The sequence below is a fragment of the Terrapene carolina genome, unplaced genomic scaffold, assembly GCF_002925995.2.
Source record: "Terrapene carolina triunguis isolate 2854851 unplaced genomic scaffold, T_m_triunguis-2.0 Scaffold166, whole genome shotgun sequence".
Lineage (NCBI taxonomy): Eukaryota > Metazoa > Chordata > Testudines > Emydidae > Terrapene > Terrapene triunguis.
The window spans coordinates 103,005-112,034 of NW_020664517.1; positions in this window are offsets into that span (position 1 = coordinate 103,005).

Genomic DNA, 9,030 nt, shown 5'->3' on the forward strand with positions numbered 1-9,030 from the left:
GGGGGGGGGGGGGGGGGGGGGGGCCCCCGGGGGGGGGGGGGGGGGGCTGGTCCCAGGCCTCCGTGGGGGACGGAGGGGAGGGGGGTTGGCCACTTCCTACGGGAAGTGGAGTGACCCGGCCCTAGCCTGCTCCGCTCCCCTGGCTCCCAGCCACGCCGGCGAGTGCGGGGGGGCGGTTCCCCCCTCCCCCCAAGCCTGGGAGCCAGGGGAGCAGACCAGGCTGGGGCCCCAGGCCTCCGTGGGGGAGAGCGGGGGGCGGCGGGCTGGCCCCAGGCCTCCGTGAGGGACGGGCAGGAGACAGTCCAACGAGTCAATTTGCTACCAGGATCAGATTATAGAATGTGACTAATTAATGTATCAATTTCCCTGGCTGCTGTTTCAATGCTGGGCTCTCATTTTGCTCCAGCATCAATATGTCTGCGTCGTGCCGGTTTGCCCATGGTGTTCTTTGTTCGATAACGCCACAGACAATGTCTGAAATGCAGGCCCAACACCTCCAGGTGCAGCGGGAACTTGCCTCATCTGACGGCTGTCTCTGCTCAAGACGTAGTCCTGCCATTGCTAGGTGGGTGATGCAGGTCACACGTGTTCGGAATATGTTGCAGAGAGCCTCACACGGGGGCCACTTACCATTACCCAGTGCGTCTTGAATCGGACTCATACTGCTGAAAAAAGAACAACTAATCACGTGACTGGAAGTGCTGGCAGGGCATGGAGCACTGGTGTGGATGGGGGGAAATGGATCTCCCCAGATAATGCTGGCTCATATAACCAGCAGAGAGCAAAAGGGACATGACCAGCTCATTCTGGGCTAACGTCGGACACAATCCCAAATGCGAATGGAGACACCTCGATGTGAAAGGGGTGAAAAGTGAGAGTTTCCATTTGCACGCGTGTGCCCACTCTCCCCCGCCCCCATGGCCCCCTTTTTGAGGTATGGGGCCTGGAAGAAAGAGACAAATTTGGAGCAGTGGCTCAGATAAAGACTTCGCTGTTTTGTAAGATTTTCCGATCTCCTCAACCCTACAAACCCGAGCGGTGCGTTCTGTAGTATTGCCTTAGCTGTGCTCATTTCTTTGCCTCCATAGAAACATCCCCTGGCTCCCAGCCACGCCGGCAAGTGCGGGGGGGCGGTCCCCCCTCCCCCCAAGCCTGGGAGCCAGGGGAGCAATCCGCTGAGCTATCGCAGATGGATGGTGCGCCGGGACTCTAGATTGTTTGCACCCGCTACCAGAGTCCAGCATTCCTGGCAGCGAAGAATTTTCCAAGCTGTTTGTGGCTCTGATTGCTCGGTCCTGGGCTGAGCTGGGGTATGTGATCAGATGCTGAGTGGGGGCTGAGCTGTGGAGGCTCTGACCTGTACCCCTGGGCTGGGACACGCTGGGGCCATTCCCGGAGGGGGCTGTCGGCACTTGGCTGAGGGAGGGCATCACGCCAGCGTCTCTTAAAGAAGCGATTGTTAGGCCTTGCCCAGGGAATCGTCTCTTTGTAGCTGAGGCGTTGTCCAGTTGTCACTCGGGTTCGGCTTGGAATGGCCCTTCGACTGAGGAAGATCGTTGATAAGGTGTTGACGAGACAACTCTCTAGCACTCCCTGCATTGTGGAGGGCGATTTGACGCCTCCCCAGGCCTCGATGGACTGTGGCTGTCAGCTGCAGAGTTGTGCATGCTCAGCCCTTGTGAAAACCAGGCCGTGGGCACGGACACAGGGAAGCACTGCGACTGACTGGGCTTTTGTGAAAACGGAGGCCTCGCGGCCAGGGGGAAGCGGGCGCTTTCACTAGGTTGGAATGAGATTTGTAAAACTACATTCGCTAGAAAAGGGTCTGTCTGAAATGCAGAGAAAATGGCTGATTAGCTGTTGTGTGCTTTGCCTCCCTCTTTCGTGCTAATACAAGGTTAGCTACAGACTTGACAGGAAACTAAATACACGGGATGGTTTTGTGCGCAGAGAACTTTAGTAACCGAAGGAATTAAAAATCAGAGCGAAAACACCATTATGTTCCACTAAGTCATGAGTGCCTGTCACGGAACGCGATGGAGAAAAATACATGCCAAGTGCCGCAACAGACATTGTCATAAGACCTCGTATAAAATCCTAGAGCCCTGTGCTGTGTGGGAGTAGGATTATTGTTCATCTGTATTATGGTCGCGCCTAGAGGCCTCCACCAGGATCACGCCCCTCTTGTGCGAGCCGTTGTGCGAACACACATAGGAAACAGTTTCTGCCCCCAGGAGCTGACACGCTATGTAATCTCGCCTTTTGTTTTCTGGGCGCTGCGTCTTTAAATTCCTACCTGCATGGGAGGTAGAGCTGTACTGTGCAGTCATTCCCCAGTCTCTGGCCCAGTGATTCTTCAAACAAAGTGGAACAGCTCAGCATCAGGGCTTGAGAAGACAACGTACCCTCGTCTGGTGGTCAGGGTGCGCAGCGGGGAGGTGAGAGAACTGGGTTCATAGCCCTGCTCCACAGCAAGCTGAGTGGGGATTAGAACCTGGGTTTCCTATATCCCGAGTGAGCGCTCTTCCTACTGGGTATAAACGGGGCCAGATCTACACCTTACGCGCCCCGAGGCACAGCATCTTCAGTGCCCCCCGCCTACAGCTGACCTTCATGTTTTCCATAAAAAATGAAACTTTTAACCCACTTTTCGGTGCCCCTAGAACGCCAGCACCCCTAGGCACGTGCCTCCTGTGCCTAATTAGCAATCCGGCCCTGGGTATAAATGGGGGGTGGGCTAGGTGTGCTCTGAGCACCCACCTACTGGATCAGGCCCTCTGGGTGAGGGAGGCAGAGGAACGCCTAATTTGAGAATCCTGCCAGGGCTTAGGTGTGAGCCAGGGGGCTGAGCCGGGTCAGGAGTGTCAATGGGCATTGGCAGAAAAGTAGCTTCCTAGGGGACTTCGCCAGCAGGGGTTTAGGAACCGGCGGGGTTCGGTGGCAGCTGAACAGGGCTTTGAAGATCCACATTTTGGACTTAGGCGCCTACGGCAGTTGTCTAAGTCCCTTTGTCGCTCTGGCCCCTAGTGGCAATGGGCAGCGTGTGCTTTGCCTCCTGCAGTGGGGTGCTGTAGCAGAGGAAATGCCCCCCACCGACAGACAGTTATTTTAGTGGCTGTGAGGGTGACACTGAGCTTTCATTCACCTTTTAGCTTTGCTTCTCCCATTGGCAAATGGTCTGTTTGGGCAGTTCCCAGGGGGCCGGAGTTCTATCTCAGAGGGTAACCGGATCCACTTGCTATTTTGGGATCTAGGGGCTTTTACTCCCCAGTGCAGGGCGAAGAGGACATTAAAATATCCACTAGCTGGGAGCAAGTTTAGTTTCTACTGAGCATGGCTGGAGTCAAAGGGGTGAGCGCCAGGGAATCGGCTCTGTACCCCAATAGCAATGCGCTCAGGCAGCTGGATCCCCAGAAAGTGCTAGCGTAGGAGAAGACTCCTAGCTAGTGCATGCACCAAAAGACATGAAAAGAACGCTAAGGGTGCAAAGAGAAGCTACCCACGCCACCTTAGTTCTGCTTCCATGCACATATCCAGTAAGATAGGCGTCAACTGCAGGAGCGCAGACTACATTTTCCCACATGGATCAGCATGAAGGTTTGAACTTAAGCCTCTCAGATCTACAGCACAGTCCCCTACTACATGAGCTAAAAGAGCAGCTCCTAACAGAAGTAGGCTGTTATCCTCTATGTGGACCAATTTCACAAGAGGGCTGTAACACACACACTTGACAAGTGAATCACACCACTATTTGCAAGCCAGCAAGAGTAGAACCGTGGGTATCCAAAATCCATTGTTCTGTTCCCTGCTCTGGGAGGGGAGTGTTGTCGAGGAGTTAGAGCAGCAATTAATAATAGGTTGGCCAAGTACAGGTGGCTCTGCGGGGTGGATGATACTTACCCTTGCAATATTAGACACCTGGGTTCTCTTCCCAACTGACTTGGATATAAACTGGCCATCAGGAAGTTTAGACTTGAAATTAGACGAAGGTTTCTAACCATCAGAGGAGTGAAGTTCTGGAACAGCCTTCCAAGGGGAGCAGTGGGGACAAAAGACATATCTGGCTTCAAGACTAAGCTTGATAAGTTTATGGAGGGAATGGTATGATGGGATAGCCTAATTTTGGCAATTAATTGATCTATGATTATTAGCAGGTAAATATGCCCAATGGTCTGTGATGGGATGTTAGATGGGGTGGGATCTGAGTTACTACAGAGAATTCTTTCCTGGGTGCTGGCTGGTGAGTCTTGCCCACATGCTCAAGGTTTAGCTGATCGCCAGGTTTGGGGTCGGGAAGGAATTTTCCTCCAGGGCAGATTGGCAGAGGCCCTGGGGGTTTTCGCCTTCCTCTGCAGCGTGGGGCACGGGTCACTTGCTGGAGGATTCTCTGCACCTTGAGGTCTTTAAACCACGATTTGAGGAAATCAATAGCTCAGACATAAGTTAGGGGTTTGTTACAGGAGTGGGTGGGTGAGATTCTGTGGCCTGCGTTGTGCAGGAGGTCAGACTAGATGATCAGAATGGTCCCTTCTGACCTTAACGTCTATGAGTCTTTGACTTCATCTTACAAATATGTGTAAAGTGGTGGGGAGGGGGAGAGAGGATGATACATGTCTGCCGAATAGGGAGCTCATAAGCTTTCCATAATATTAAAGGGTGTGACCTACCCAGAGATACTAACAGCTGAAGAGATGATTTAAACTCATGGTCTCTGGGCTCTTAGCTCAGTGCAACTTCCCTGTGTCATAAATACTCTTGCAGGAAGGTTGCACCATAACATAACTATATTTCATAGAATCCAAAATGATAACACACAAGAATTCAAAACCAGAGAGAGATGAAGCAGGCTGCTCCCTAAGGCAGGCAGAGGCACAACTCACCCCTCCTTACGCTGGGGTGTCTGGCCCAGGTCACATGCTTCCTTACAGAGCCCTCCACCTGCAAGCAGGACCAGGAAAACCCCAGAGAATTTAAAGTGATAGAGCAGAATTCGAACACAATTTTCCATACACCATACTCTGAGGCTATAGGGACCTGTCTCTGCACAAGGAGAAATGGGTCTCTCTTTCTTCCTCCCTACACTTTTTCCCTCAGAGAGCTGGAAGAGAAGGATTTTGGATGTGCTGGAGCTCATGGTGATGGGACAGTCTCCTGAACTTAGAGACTAGCCTGCAAACTTGGGACAGATGGCAACACTAGTCCTGATTCACCCGCCAGTCTAGCCCAAAACACTCAACCCACCTTGCTGCAGCACGTCCTATCTCTAGCCAGCCCAGTGCCCCGGGCCTGGGTCAGCTCAGAATGTCCCCTGGAACCCAACACGTTCCACTTGTCCAACCCCCCGGTCTGGGCCAACTTCTGAAGCCCATCCAGCTCATCACAGTGCCCCTTGGCAGATGCCTTGCTAGTCACCTTCTGAGTGACCAGTAGCTGGTGGCTTGGGGAAGTGTCTTTGATTTTAATGGGTCTATCTGAGTGCTACGTGCCATGTCAGGGGTGGGGGCAGGAAAGCTTTGCATCTCATCCATGCGCAAGTCCACCTACAGAAAATGCCTGAATTCCTCTTGGGGAATGCCTGTCACCTGCTGTTTGAGAACATACCCCCCCCCCCCCCCCAACACACACACACACACGCTGGCATTTCCTGTATTGGCTTTGTTGAAATGGAAAGGCTGTGAACTGGAACCTTGGGTTCCAGCACCACACCCAGGAAAAACCACCCAGGCCAGTTTGACATTGCAGCTCCTGCCGAGCTGCTGCTGGGGGTTGTGAAATGTGTTTTTCCCCCGCTGCAATGGGGTTTGTTTTTGTAACATGCCCAGCAGCTTTCCCGAGAAGGATGCAAACGTCATTCTTCTTCTCTTCGACAGGCCTGGTTCTCAGGCTGCGCCAGCACGCATGGCCCTGGCTTGCTGCTGCTCCCCCCCCCCCTGCCTGTGCCCACCAGCGAGGGAACTGGCAACTCTGTGGTAAGCCAGCAGTGACAATGAACCATTGGCAGAGCCTTGGCAGAGCTCCTTGAACCGTGTGTGAGTTGGAAGTTGGCACACGGGGGTGTCTCTGCCGCCCAGACAAACACACGCAGAGGGCGCCAAGGTCAGGCTTGTTGTAGGAGACGGTTGGTGATCCAGGGCAGAGAAGCGCAAAGGATCACCGAGTACTGACTCAGTGAAATATTTAAAAAGGCGCTTTATTAAGTGAACGAGGCAGAAGCAATTACCTTGTGTAATAAATAAGGAGACAAAAAGGGACTTTGACCCACCGTCTCACAGGGCCTGGGTGGGGAGCTCCTGACTCGTCGCGCTGTTCATCACACAGACTCGGCCCCGTCCCAGCGCTCTGCCCATCCCGTTGCCCAGCCTGACGGCAGAGCGCCATCACTCTGAGCTGGCCGGGTTCCACCGGCACTCGGGCCAGGGCGTTCGGATGTGAAGAAGAAAGTCTGAGACAAAGTGGGGCACTTAGGTTAATTCGGCCATTTGTCTGTGGCTACCCAAAATGGGTCAGTGTTGTCACGCTTCATCTTCATCATTCAGAGCCCCCGGTGCCCTTCCAGCCCCCTCCACAACCTGCCCAGCCTCACCTGAACCCCCACCAGCCACTCCCGTCTGCCTGACTTCAGAGACCCCGGACACCTGGCTCTCTTCCCCACGCAGCCCAACTCCCACCCACCTGCTGGGACTATCGGGGGAGCTTCTGAGGTGGCTTTAGACACCTACCCACAGTTGATGAGCTCTGCTCAAGTTCACAGCGCTGGCTTTTTGCTGCCCTTTTCTCTCTCTGCCTCCCTCCTCACGCCCCCTTCCCCACCACACTCACCTCCCCGCCTGCTCCCAGCCCCCCTTGTTACATCCCCCCTGCCCCCAGCCAAACTAACGAACAGCGCTGCTCGCTCAGTCGCGTGCTGAGCATCGTTATCTTCACACGCACACAACAAATGCTGCACGACAGCCCCCGCCCCCGCTGTATGGCCTCCTGGGCAGTTCCTTTCCTGCCTGCTCTGTACGGGGAGCTGCTAGGGCGAGGACCGGGTGATGTCTCCTGCGTGTCTGCACAGAGCTTGCCGCAACAGGGCCCCGTCCCAGCTCCCCAGTGGGAGCTAAAACTCTTAAATAACACCTGGCACCGATGCAGCGTGTTGCCTGTACCAAGCCCTGAACAAACAGCTGTCGATGGTTGTGACATCCCTGGGAGCAGGTCAGGGTCATTACCCCCATCGCACAGCCAGGGGAAGTGGCTTGCGCAAGGTTGCCTGGCATGTCAGTGAGCAGCAGCCAGGAATAGAATCCAGGTCTGCTGCCACCCTGCCCTGTACTCACACCTAATCACAGCCCAGGAGCAGGGAAATAACCCGGCCTGGCCTAGTAATGGACATGGGCCCCGCTTATGGGCTTGGTTGCCATGAGGAGCCCCCCGGGACACCCCGCTGCACCTGCCTGGTGGAGAGGAGGGAGTGCTGGGTGTGGGGAGGTGGGTGGCAACGGGAGGCGAAATCAGACTTTGAAAGGTGCAGAGGAAGGAACCTTTACCCCAGCCCAGGACTGTGCCCCCCAAGCTGCTCCAGCACTGGGGCTTGGGCCTTCGTAAATGGAGCTGAAATCCCCTTTCCCTTTGATCTCTGGCACTTCCAGCGGGAGGCAGAGCTCTGTGCAGACCGGTCCCCAGAGTGGCAGTGCCCACCTGGGTCGTTTCCAGGGCACAGCTGTGCAGCTCTGGGCCACCAGCAGAGCAGCAGGCGTGACTCCAGCCTCGCTGTGTGGGGTTCCACCTCGTGAGGGACACGGACATAGATGCTCCCGGGATCACCCAAGATGCCCCCATACTGATTTCGGGGCCCCAGGAGGGAAAGAGCGTGCAGGAAAGTAGAGACAGCACTGCCCGAGGACAAAGGACTCATCCTCACCTGGAGCCTGGTGTGGGGACACATGTACAGGTGGAGCGCACAAGAGGTGGGACTGTGGTTAACTTTTCATTGCCTTCCTGCTGCAGAACACCAGGAACGCAGCTCCATTAATGCATGGAAGCCGTACAGGTGAAGCTCGGCTCGGCTGCAAAGACTAACCGCGTGGAGAGGGGCACAGGGTCTCGCCGCAGGAACAGGAGGGGAGCCTATTTCAAGGGGCAGCAACAGCGTCAGCAGGAATGTGCATCATGAGACTTTGGACAAGGGAATCTGTCCCTTCCGTGCAGGCTGGATGCATGTGTCCTGTACGAATGCATTACTGATCAACCCAAGGGTCAGCCCCAGCCACTGGCAGTGGGAGCTCGCGCTGCACACGCTCCCTTTTTTAAAAATCTCTCTTCTTGTTTCCAGGGTGGCTCAACCCCACCTTTCACAGAATCATCAATCAGCCCACGACCGTTTACAAAAACAACAAGGGTGGGTGCTCCCTCCTCGGTTTCTGGTATATAAGCTCGTAGGGGAATGGACATTGTCCCAAGCGGTTAGCTCAGGCCAGGGGGTCTACCCACTTGACTTTGTAGTGAATGAAGGCAGAGAGTCTCTTTGGATCACCTGACTCCAGCAGCTGGGGCTTTAGGAAGCACACCCAGTAATGGGAGACTCTCAGTAAACTCAGGAGAGCTGGCCCCACTGGATAGCTAGAGCTGGGCTGCCCCCCCCGCAGCAGAGTCTAAGGACTGAAAGCGGGGGGGGGGGTGGCTTGCCCTGGCTTGGGGGCGCCCCTGCAGGGCTGTGCAATGGGGCACTTTTCACTCCCCAAAGAGGAAATAAAGAGCGAAGCGCCGCTTGGCCGGGGAGCTCCAGGGCGCCCGGTGGGGGCTGTCCCCGCTGCGCCCCCCAGCCCCTGGCCCCGCGCCCCGGGGGAGCCGGGCCACCGGCGCAGAGAGCCGGGGAGTGGGTCCTGCCAAGCCGGGCACCCCGGGGCTGGCACTGCCCGGCCGGCCCCCGGGGCCGCACGTGGGGCGGAGGCGGCGGAGAGGGCGCCCCGCGCCGCGCACTTTCCTTTCGATTCTTCGAAAGCCGCGGCCGGGCCAGGGCTCCCGCAGCCGGCGGGGGGAGAGGCTCCG